Source organism: Lissotriton helveticus, chromosome 2_1, assembly GCF_964261635.1.
Source record: "Lissotriton helveticus chromosome 2_1, aLisHel1.1, whole genome shotgun sequence".
NCBI lineage: Eukaryota > Metazoa > Chordata > Amphibia > Caudata > Salamandridae > Lissotriton > Lissotriton helveticus.
The window spans coordinates 310,108,351-310,120,556 of NC_136059.1; positions in this window are offsets into that span (position 1 = coordinate 310,108,351).

Consider the following 12,206-nt stretch of genomic DNA (forward strand, 5'->3'; position numbering starts at 1 on the left):
GATTGAGGCATGAACGTCATGTCTGAGTGCTTGAAGGCTATATAATATGAGTGTGGGGTGACTTACATGTTTCCGACCCCATATCACCTCAATCCAATAGTCTTGTGGAGAGATTCAACAAGACCTTAAAAGGCATGATTATAGGCTTGCTGAAAAACTCCTGATTTGAAGTGGGATGTACTACTCCCATGCCTTTTTGAAGTGGGATGTACTACTCCCATGCCTTTTATTTGCCTACATGATGGTACCACAAAGGCCCAGTTGAACTGTTGTATGTGCCCCTGTGATAGGTTGTTTAAATCTTGTCCGAGAAGGATGGGAGAAATTTCTCAAAGAGCCCAACCAGGACATAGTGGACTAAGTGCCAGGCATGCGCACCCGCATGGTAGAGTACATAAGGAAGGCTAACCAATACCTGGTAGTCACAAAGAGTTTGGTCAGCCAAAAGCATCTTTGATAGAATACCTGCCAGGTCAGAAAGAGTGGGTGATGGGGCCTGTGGCTCGCAGGGCCCTCCTGAACAAGTAGACTGATCCCTACACAGTGCTGGAAAAGATGGGGCAGCTCACCTACCTGGTGGGACTTGGCACTTTTAGATACCCCCCCAGGGTGATCCATGTCAATCCTTTAAAACCACACTTTGATAGGGCAGACATGACTATGCTCATGGTGACTGATGGACGGGAGGAAGAGGAGAGTGAGCCTCCACCTGACCTCTTATCCAGTAATGACAAGGATGGGTCAGTGGAGGGAGTAGTCCTTTCCCCCACACTGACTGAACAGCAACAGAAGTAGTGTCACCAGTCACTGAAAAAGTTTGCTGAATTATTTTCCCTGACCCCTGACTTGACTCAGTGATGTGTACGTGAGATCGACACTGATGACACTCCACCTGAAAAAGTGCTTTGTGGCAACAGACCAGTAGCGACTATGCTGAAGATCTATCGCGCAAAGAGCATTTCAATAGCTAGCTATGGGAGTGATCTATGGGGATACTGCAACTTAGAGTGTCTCCAGGTGGTCGAAAATAAATTCCTTAAGCAGCTTTTATGTGTACCTCAGGGGACCCCGAATATGTCATGAAGAGACGGGCACTCCTTTTATTAGTGACATCCTGTCCCTGCGACCCCTCACTTTTTGGCTACAGTGTTGGCTTAATAAACACTTTGGTCTTACTCATAGTCTTCTAAAAGAGACCTTAAGCCTAGATTGTATGTCCAAAATTCCTTGGATGAAATATCTTAAAACTAGTTTTAGTAGGGAGGGGCGCGATGATTTGTTTTTAAAACCAAAAGGAATCACTAGCAAAGACGTAGCGTACATCAAACAATCCTTTATTATGCCTAAAACATTAGAAAGGGAGGAAAGGGAGCTGCTGAAGCCTAACGTGCGTCTTCACCTGATGCTCAAAATCTCGTCCGCTGTGGAACCTTACTTACTTTGCCCACTACCAGCCTATGAGCGTTTTCTACTAACCAGGTTCAGGTTTAACTTTTTTCACCTGTTATTAGCAGTCCCTAGGGGGTGTCATAAAGGGAAGGTGTTGGCAGCCTGTGGCTGCGACAATCTGTCTCCACAGGATTTGATGCACTTCATGTTTTTATGTAAATACTATGAATTCCCAAGGGCTTTTTATTTAAAACCTATTTTAAAAAGGCTGAATTTCGTACAAATTCATCCTGCATTGTTTTATTTACAATTGTTAAAACCAGATTGTATACCTCATGTGGCTGGTTTTCTAAAAAGTGCAATGAAGTATAGGAAATGTTTGGATACATAGAAATGAATTAGTATCCTCCTTATCGATGCTATCCTCACTGTGCAATAATGGGAGCCTAATGTAATGAATTAACTTGTCTCTTTTCATTGGTGTAATTGGTGTATTTTGTATTATGTATTTTATCGGAAAGTCAGTGTGTATTTTGTCTATGAACTTTTATGGTTTTGCATAAGAAAACCGAATAAAGTGTTTTGAAATTGAAATTGGGTAGTGGCACCCCTGGGAACTTTTACTCCATCGGTTAGGGAGTGGCCAGGGGTTTTCCCCATTCATAGGGAGTCTCTGGGGATAAATGTGGTGCCCTCAGTACCCCCTTCTGAACACATCTGGACCTGTGAAAGACACAAGTTGAACTGCACCTGCTGTTGAAACTGTAGCGAGATACCCCAATTGCTGGATCTGCTCTCACTTGTGCGGAGGACTGAGAAGTGGACTCCGAAGGTCAGTTGGCTGACCTCCTCTTAAGATGCAGGTACACAAATTCTGCAAGGAACTGGCCATACCAGTACCAGTTGACCAGGCCAGAGACCTGCCCGGGACCCTGATGGTGGCTTCCCCTGGAGTGAGACCTGACTTGCAAGTGCTATCCCTAAGGTATTGGGGTACTTGGATAATTATCAGAGTGTACTCCTCATGCCTAATCCTAGAAGCTGGGACTTAGAAACGTTTGCAAGGATTTTTGATTGGAGAGCCAACAGAATTCTGGGACCAATGTGCTGAGTCAATCTGACAAAGGTCTATTGCCACTGGGCCAAGTATTCAAGTTGCTCCTGCTCTGACCCTTTCCACCGCAGAGACTCCATTTCAGCAGTACATCGCGAGGGGTATCCAACCTCATGGAGCCCTGCTCAACTACAAGTTGCAGTCTTGCCTTGCTGGAGGAATTTGAGCCCCCAAAAAATGACTACACCTGAAGGTCGAAATCTTAAATGGGTCGACGACGCCAAAAATATCCGACTGGTGAGAGACCTACCTGGGCCGCGAATTTTTAATTTCTACTTCTCTGAACTTTCACACCAACAGCTTCACTGGGACTTTGTCCGATGGCTATCCGGACTCTGGGAACCCATATCAGCTACAGCCTTCTGTCTGGCCACCTGAGGATTTTTTACTTCCGACCGGGTCGAACATAGTCTCTGTATCCGAACAGTGCTCCAATGCGGTCGATCTTTACTTTTACCTTTGACCCAGTCAAGCGCAACTAGTTGCCTGCAGATGGTGGTTTGTGATTTTTGGAGCGAGAACTTAATTCAGACTTTGAAAATTCATGACTATGGATCCCCCTATTGGATTTTTGTCTTTCTTGGTGTCTATTTGTTCATTTAAATTATCTCTATTTTTATCAATTTGAGTGGTATTTTTACTGTGTTGAGTTTTCTACTTTTTAACTGTTTTGGTACTGATAAAGGCTTTGTATATTTCTCCTAGGTTAAGCCTGTCTGCTTAAAGTCATAGTTACCAAAGGTGGTGCGCACAGGTTAAAATATGGAGACCTTACTGGACCGGATACAGAATTGGGATGTATGTCATCACAATGCATGCTTTTACTACACATGCCTTTACAACGCAGGTTTTACAACGCAAGTCGTTACAACAACTTGCGTTGGGGGGCGCTGGATAGTGGAATAGTTTAATTTACTATTCCAACTCCAGTCCCCGTGGATAGTAGGGAAGGTTTTGTATAGTAAATTAAACTATTCCCTATCCTACAGCGCCCTCCAGCGCAAGTCATTGTAATGACTTGCGTTGTAAATCCTGGGTTGTAATGGTAGCGCGTCGTAACAGTTGCGTTGTGATGGATATTTCCCCAGAATTGTGATATTATTACTTGATGATGAATCACATCCCCTCCAACTAATATTCTACATTCTCACACCAAGACCATCAAAAAGCAGAGTTTCTGTTTGCTTAGATAATGAAAATGACATGCAAAAGGAGCTGTTGAGAGATTGCACATACACCTATGAGAAATGTGTGGTCGTGTAAGCCAGCAGATTTACAACATTTGATTGTCTGAAAAAGTGCATGCCTCTTTGTAAGACTTTTACATTATTTCTGTCACCTAATGGCCTTGGATTATAGGGGCCTATTAACAAACTGCATTTTGTAGTATAGTTTGTAGGACTACAAAACATACTATGAACCTACATGTGGAGTTTATCTTCCCACCTTTCCTATCTTTTTCTGTGCTGAGATCTCTGCCCAAAGTGCAGAGTCCCTGCACACATAAGTATTGCTTTAGAATATGTGCTCGTTGCAACTACCTACCTACCTGCCAAAAGAAACGCTGCCGTGTGGGGAACGGCTCTTCACTGTACTACCGCCACCACTTGTGTTTGCATTGCCGCCGTGAGGGGAACGGCCAACGAAGTCGCGTAAGACCACACCGCCGCAGGGACTCCATTTCCCATCAGCCCCGGCGGGTGTGGAGTGACCAACGTGACGCCGTACACAGAGCGCTCCATAAGAGGGAGGCGCGCCGAGCGCTTGGTGTGCTCGTTGCAACTACCTACCTACCTGCCAAAAAGAAACGCTGCCGTGTGGGGAACGGCTCTTCACTGTACTACCGCCGCCACTTGTGTTTGCATTGCCGCCGTGAGGGGAACGGCCAACGAAGTCGCGTAAGACCACACCGCCGCAGGGACTCCATTTCCCATCAGCCCCGGCGGGTGTGGAGCGACCAACGTGACGCCGTACTCAGAGCGCCCCATAAGAGGGAGGCGCGCCGAGCCCTTGGTGTGCTCGTTGCAACTACCTACCTACCTGCCAAAAGAAACGCTGCCGTGTGGGGAACGGCTCTTTACTGTACTACCGCCGCCACTTGTGTTTGCATTGCCGCCGTGAGGGGAACGGCCAACGAAGTCGCGTAAGACCACACCGCCGCAGGGACTCCATTTCCCATCAGCCCCGGCGGGTGTGGAGCGACCAACGTGATGCTGTACTCAGAGCACCCCATAAGAGGGAGGCGCACCTCTCACCCCACGAGTCGCGCGCGGGAGCGCCCGGGATAAGCCCGGGACAAGGGCGGGACAGTCTGCGACAGTCCGGGACTGGCTGAGACTGGACTGGGCCAGGTACGCTGCCCAAATCATCATTCGTGAGTTCTTGCCTTTGATTATATCCTCTGCTGCGATTATTAGTAATTATTCCTGGGCAATCTTATTAAGAACACGGCACTGTTTCATTGTACGGTGTCATTTGGGGGAAAATAGTGTTATAATCACCTAACATGTCGAAATCAAAAACACCCCAAGCTGTTAATACTCTTCATAATTACCTAGTCCAGGTTGTTGTGAAAATAAATAATGATAGGAGATCCTCCTTGGGCTTGAGCCTCTCCCCTCCATTGCCATCAATTGAAAATGTGCCTTCTGACATACCTGATCTTGATACTAGCAATGAGGTTTTCCAGCAGACCAACCACAAGAGTAATTCATTAACCCAGCTAATAGTAGCTTTAGCTGAGTCAGATGCTGAGAGCATACCCGATGAAGAAATAGTATTGCTAGAAGCTGAGCCCCCAGTACCGGTACCAGCTCCAAGAGCTGCTAAGGGGGGGGAAAAGAGTCTCCCGAAACGTGGTGGGCTCAGTTCAAGTAAAAAATGCCCAGATACCTCTCCACCCAAAAGGGTAGGAGAAGATGAGAGGGGTACTTCTGGGGGGAAGTTATTACTGGACGAAGATCAATTTAAGAAATTAGTAAACGCCCTAGACACTAAAATCAAGATCATAACTAAACCTCTTCTAACCAAAATTGACCATCTAACTGAAGAGGTGAATAGGTTAGGGGGACTCCTGCAAAAAACATTGAAGGAAGTGGCAAATATCCCCAAACAAGAGACGCTCAGAGTTGAGACAAAAAAAACCCAGACAGCCCCCAGGCCAGAACCTTTGGATAATACACCCCTTATTTCTGCGTTGAGCAATGATTCGGGAGGGGGGGTCTCCGGGGGACTGGGTGCAAACAATGGGGCCTATGAAGGGCTGGGGCAAAGGGACAGGCCTATAGACTGCAACACAGACAAGGGACCAGTAGAACTTATTGTAGAGGCTTCTCCCCTAGTATTGATTCTGGCTAATGTCCCTCACTTGGAACCAGGGCAAGTAGAGAATCCATCCTCCCTAATTAATAAATCATTGCATTGGCTATCACGGAATATGGCCTTCTCTCCGGGGGGTATGGACCAGTTGGCACAAAAGGTAGTTAAGGCAAGAAGAGTAGAATGGATCGGGGGTGGTAATAAAAAATTTACAGGGGACTGTGTGGTGTTACACTTCTCAGACCCAGAAGTGTTGCCAAACATTTTGGCAAACATATATCCTCCCCAGCGCAGATCCACTGAGATAGTTCCTCTAACATTAGATTTTTTCTATGCTAGGAAAGGTAACACTCTAAATCCCACAGTATTGAGAACAAAATGGAACACTGTGGTAAGGAAGGGAAAGTCCTTGGGTACAAAAAGTAATTGGGGTATGTCTTTGGAAAACAGATACTCCGCCCTATCTGACCTCAATGAGTGTGACTGACTGAATGGGCCGGAGAGTGCTGCCCAAGATAGAATAGTCGGTACGCCAACTGGTGAGATTGACATTGCTGAGAAGAGAGTAACTGAATATAGTTAGTTTGTTGTCATCAATCCTCATAACGGGAGCATATATTCTCGGAATAGGTTTCAGCCTAGCATCACAGGGCATTCGGCTCTTACCCCCTGTTACACTGACAATTCCAGGGCAAGCAGCTCCTCACCTAATCTGGCCCAACCTCTCTACATCCAAAATGTATTGCCATCTCAAGTGAGGGTTGGTCCAGTTGAGGAAGGTCTTAAACTTTTATCATGGAATCTGGCTGGAATTTCGAATAAATTAGTGTCCCCAGAATGGTGTGAATTTATTGAGCTTCATGATGTAATCATGTTCCAGGAAACCTGGGCAGTTATCCCTGCCTATCGGCAGGGGTTCCTAAATTTCTTTGTCCCCGCAAAAAAGAATCCCAAAGGGCGGCCGTCAGGGGGGTTAATTATATGGGTACGCCAATCATTGCAATGCACTATTAGAGCAAGATCGGTTAATAACTGTGATATATTGCCAGTTGTGATCACCTGGGCTGATGGCCACGAGATGGCCCTCTACAATATATACGCCAGGGGAGTAGCAGGGGGTAAAGCTTCAGAGGTGGTAGCTGCATTAGACAATGATCTGGAACACCTCTCACCGCATATTACAATTTTGGTGGGGGGAGACATGAATACCACATTCGAACCATTGGGCCAGGAGGATAGTGAAATGTCCCAAGAGGAGGATACTAAATGAGGAGTCCCTCAATTAGATTTGCCCGCGGTAAAGAAATGGACCGAGGTGGCAGTACAGTTAAAGAGTATGTGTTTGACCCGGGGCCTGAGGGCAGCAAATGGACGTACCCGTCCGACCAACGGGGGGCCCATACCTTTGACAATACAAGGGCAAGTAGTCGGATAGATTACATCCTTGTAGATGTCAGAGACTGGCACAAGCTAGTAGACATGAGGGTTACATCTAGATTGGAGAGTGACCACAACCCATTGTGTTTGCTCTTCCAATTAAACCAAGGAGCAATAGTGCCAAGTTTAGGAATGGGCGCCACGCCCCTGGACATTATCTCCACCAATAATCAACGCCATGTTAAATGGGCAATATTGTTAGATAAGCCAGAGAAAATGCAAGATTTAAAGGCGGCTGTGGCGAGTGAGATTAGTAGCTTGCAGGATCGTTGTAATGAGCCCAATTTTAACAAACTAATTGAAGAGTCACACCCCAAGTTTTTTTCAAAAATACAGGGGTTCTTTTTAAAACAAGTTAATCAAAAAAAGGGTGCACATCCCCCAACAAAGAAAGGATGGTATGATCAATCCTGTAGAAGAGCACGCCTGGAACTCAGCCTAGTGCTGAGGAGCAAAAGTAGAGAAGGTGTGCTGAAGGCCAGGGATAATTATAGAAAAGCACAAGCTAGGGCAAAAAGGCTGTGGGATGAAAATCAATGGCTGGATCTAAAAAAGGCCTGCACAGCCAAGCAGCAAAAAGAGTTTTGGGCAATCATAAAATGGGATAGGGGTGGAATAGCGGAATGCCCAAAAAACCACGTGGCAAAGGAATCCTGGATTGATTTTTTCAAGCCACAATATGCTTGTAGTTTGCCGCTCGGGCTTCACCCCAATGGTATTTTATAAAGATGAAGTGTTTACACTGGGGGATGTAAATGTAGCACTGGACGGGGTGACAAGAGGGAGGGCCCCAGGAATTGATGGAATACCGGCTGATGTATTTCTATGTGACCGGGCTAACTGGTGCCAATATTTTGTTTGGCTTGCGAATTCCATCGCACAAGGAGCCTTGATACCTGCCTTGTGGAAGGGAGCGGAGATCATTCCAGTTTTTAAAAAAGGGGATAAGGCTTTACCAAGTAATTATAGACCCATCAGCCTTATTGACTCTGCACAAAAACTGATGGGTAGAATGATACAAAATAAAATACAAGCCTGGATAGATGATAAGGATGTTCTTTCCCCGTACCAAGCTGGTTTCCGCCCCCTAACTAGCTCTATCGACCAGGTATTCCATTTTTTAACTCTTTACTGGAAAAATGTGACCCGGGCAAATGGCCCATTGTATGCCGTTTTTGTTGACCTAAAGTCAGCATTTGACTTAGTGCCTCGTCAAAAACTATGGACTGTCAGATTCCATGATAAAAGTTTAAGACCTTCCTCAACTGGACCAACCCTCACTTGAGATGGCAATACATTTTGGATGTGAGCTTGGAATTAGCCCCGAACTATTGACATTACTAGTCCGTATGCACGAAAACAACTACGCCAGGATTAGGTGGGGGACCCAGGGCGAGGTCACTGACTCTTTCCCCGTAGAGCGTGGGGTGAGACAGGGATGTGTCCTGGCTCCCACCTTATTCTCCCTTTACATCAACAGCGTAGTGGACTATTTAAAGAAATCACCAACTGATGCCCCAATACTTAACGGGGTGCGGGTCCCAGTATTAATGTTTGCTGATGACACACTTCTGGTCTCGCGAACCCCTAGTGGCTTACAAAAGACAATTAATGCATTTGGGGATTTCTATCGGATTCGGGGCTTGGAACTAAACACCACAAAGACCAAGTTTATGAACATGAATCCTGCAAAACAATTCAAGGGCACAATAAACTTTAATGGGGCAGCGTTAGAAGAGGTGGATGCCTTTACGTACCTTGGTATTTCCTTACAGGGCAATATGAATTGGAAATCTCACATTGATTCGGTGGTCTTAAAGTTCCACCAGCTTTCTGGGGCCATAGCACTGAAACACAAATCTTCATTACAAAACCTATTCATCCTGTCCTGGAGATTTATAGTATGAAAGTGCTGGGTGCATGTCTTTATGGAGCAGAGCTGTGGGGTTTCGCCAATGTGAGTGTGCTGTCAACTGCAGAGAATAAATTCTTACGCCGATAGGTTGGAGTCCCACAGAGCACTCCATCGATCCCACTTTTATATGACTTAGGGAGGAAAAAGATTGAGGATTTGGCTCGGTTGCGCCCACTGTTATTTTGGAGGCGCATAAAGACAACACCTGAACTGGGCCACTATGCATCCGCACTCATGGACATTATCAGTTCAGACCGATTCCACAAAATAACTTGGCTCAATGAAATCAGGAATTTATTACAAAAACTGCATTTAGACCACTTATGGTCTATCACTGACCCTACAGCCTTTCCATCTAAGGTGTTGTTGAAGAAAATGTACTGGGACATGATACACCAATCTGTTTTGTCTTCCAATCAGCCGTCTATGTTGACAGTTCAGTATCTGGAGTCCAAAATAGCCCCAACTTGCAAACAATACTGGGATTTGATCACAAAACCCTTGGACAGAAAACTGTATTTTCAGTTCAGAGTTGGTTGCCTACCTCTAAATGCTTTCACTTTAAAATGGTCACCCAGTAATGTTAATACGTGTTGCCATTGCAATGTCTATTCTGAGGACATTCCACATTTTTTGTTTGTATGCCCCCTTTATGCCGCACCAAGAAGTAGATGGTTAAAACCAGTGTGCAAGAATCTGGGGATAAGAAGATGCCAAGAAGCACTTAGAATCTTAAGATCAAATTGCTCCCCTTGTCTTGCAATTGCTCTAGCTAAATACTTGGGCTGGGCATGGATTATTCGCACCCACACTTTAACTTCAATGAAATGTGATTGATGAACAGTATTATGTTTTTAGCTGGTTTTATTATCATGTGTACTAGGTATAGTGACTGTATTTTTAGCTGTAAAATCTTCTTTTTAAAGCATGAATTCGCCAGCATTCTGTATTTAATGTGTATTTTAAACTGATTGTAACTTAGTATAGTATTTATTCATGTTTAGATTAGGGTGAAAATGCTTTTATGACAATGCTGTCGAATAAAGCTTTGAAACTTGACTTGAATATATTTTAGTAGTAAATGTAGTAAAGATAGAGGGAGCTGTTATAAAATTGGGAATACTTACTACTAAAGAGGAGGGAATAAGGATGAGCAACCAGGGGTTATGGGAGGAACAGGTTTAGGTAGGGACATCTATTCAGCCGCAAAAAGAGTAAGCCAATTACTATTCATAAATTGCACTTCTAAAGTTACATCCAAATAGGGAACCAAAATTATAGCTCAGAGCTGGAATAAGTCCAGCACCACACAGGACCAACCAGTGGTAGTGCAATATCCTCCAATGGAAATAAATGGAGTTAGGGACTTAAAATAAAACCCAATAGGAAATAATGTTACAAAAAAATTAATTAATGTAATTAGTTACAAATATGAATGAATACTACTTAATGTTTAATATATATATATAAATAAGTACATATTTTAGTTTAATGATAGAATATTTGAACAATCTTTTTTGCATTTAAAACTTAATTAAATAATACATTTGATTAAATGTGATTACATTACTTAGAATTAATTATATACATCATTATTACTCATCATTGATGCATACAAAAGTATTGTTTTACTATAGGTAGGAATTTCTTGTTCAAAAGTTCCCTATATTTTACCAAAATCAGATCTCCACCCCATGGCCAAGAAGTTTGCATTGTAATTATAGGGAAATGTAAAACGTTTTTTTAACCTGGAAAATGTTTGTTAAAATATTGTTGTGTGAAATATTAATGTACATTATTTTTATGCATTTATTTTAATTATGGAACTGAAGTAAAAAATGCTAAAGCACTAAAAGCAATATTTTCAATTAAAAAATAAATTTGTAATAATATTACATTTCATTAAAATTATTTTTCCCAAGCTTAAATAAAAAATTCATTTTCAACCTAAATTAAAACCATTTTTTATCATGCATTAATAATTAACAAAAGCAATGTACACAATTAATTGAAAAGAATTACTTATATTTAATAAAACGTAATGTTAAATTATTTTTAAAATACAAAAGGTTTATTAAAGTATTTCCTAATGATAATAGAAATTATGGACTGCTTTCATATTTATTTAACATTAGATTATATTTCTTTATATTTTAACTATACTATTTGAAATAATTTAATTTAAATTAATATTATTTTCCATGTGGTTTACATTTAAGTCCCTGCCTCCATTATTTTCTAGGGGAGAGTTTTGTAGCGTCACGGGTTGGCCATGTGTGGTGCTAGACCTACTTCTGTTTTCTCTTAGTAGTAACATACAATTGTAACCTATGATCCACTCCCATTTTCATGTGATGAAGAGGAGTAAGTCTACACTTTTGAGTAACTTATGTTATGTCATGTTATGTTATGTGTATTTGTAATGTGCACTATCACCTGCGAGGGTATCCTGGCACTGAACAGGTGTGTGTATCTAGGCCTGCCTAGGGTAAGTTGGTTAATTGAAAAACCAGGTGCTCAGCTTCTTGTGAAGTTGAAGAAGAGAAGAGGGAGGCTCTAGTGTGGAGTGGGAGGTTGTTCCAGGCTTTAGAATTGATGTGAGAGAAAGTCCATCCTTCTAATCTGGTTCTGTGTTTCTGTGGGATGTGTGTGAGTAGGAGTCCTGTGGAGCCGAGGACTTTGGGTGCTTGGTGGAAGGAGAAGTGACTGTTTGGGTGAGTAGGGTCTATGTATGTATGAAGCAAATTCCCATTCGCAAAGGCTGAAATTCGGCCTTTGCAAATGCGAATTAGCAAAATGATATGTATGAAGTAAAATCTGGTGCAAAATAAGGAATCGCAAAATTTGCGATTCCTTATTTTGCAATTGCATTTAAGGAATCGCAAATTTTGCGATTCCTTAAATGCAATGTATGAAGCCAAAAAAAATGCAAAATTCCCTTAAGGAATCGCAAATTACCACCAACTTCTAGTTGGTGGTAAGTTGCGATTTCCTTGAAAAATGCACATTTCAGCATTTTTCAAAGTGCCATGT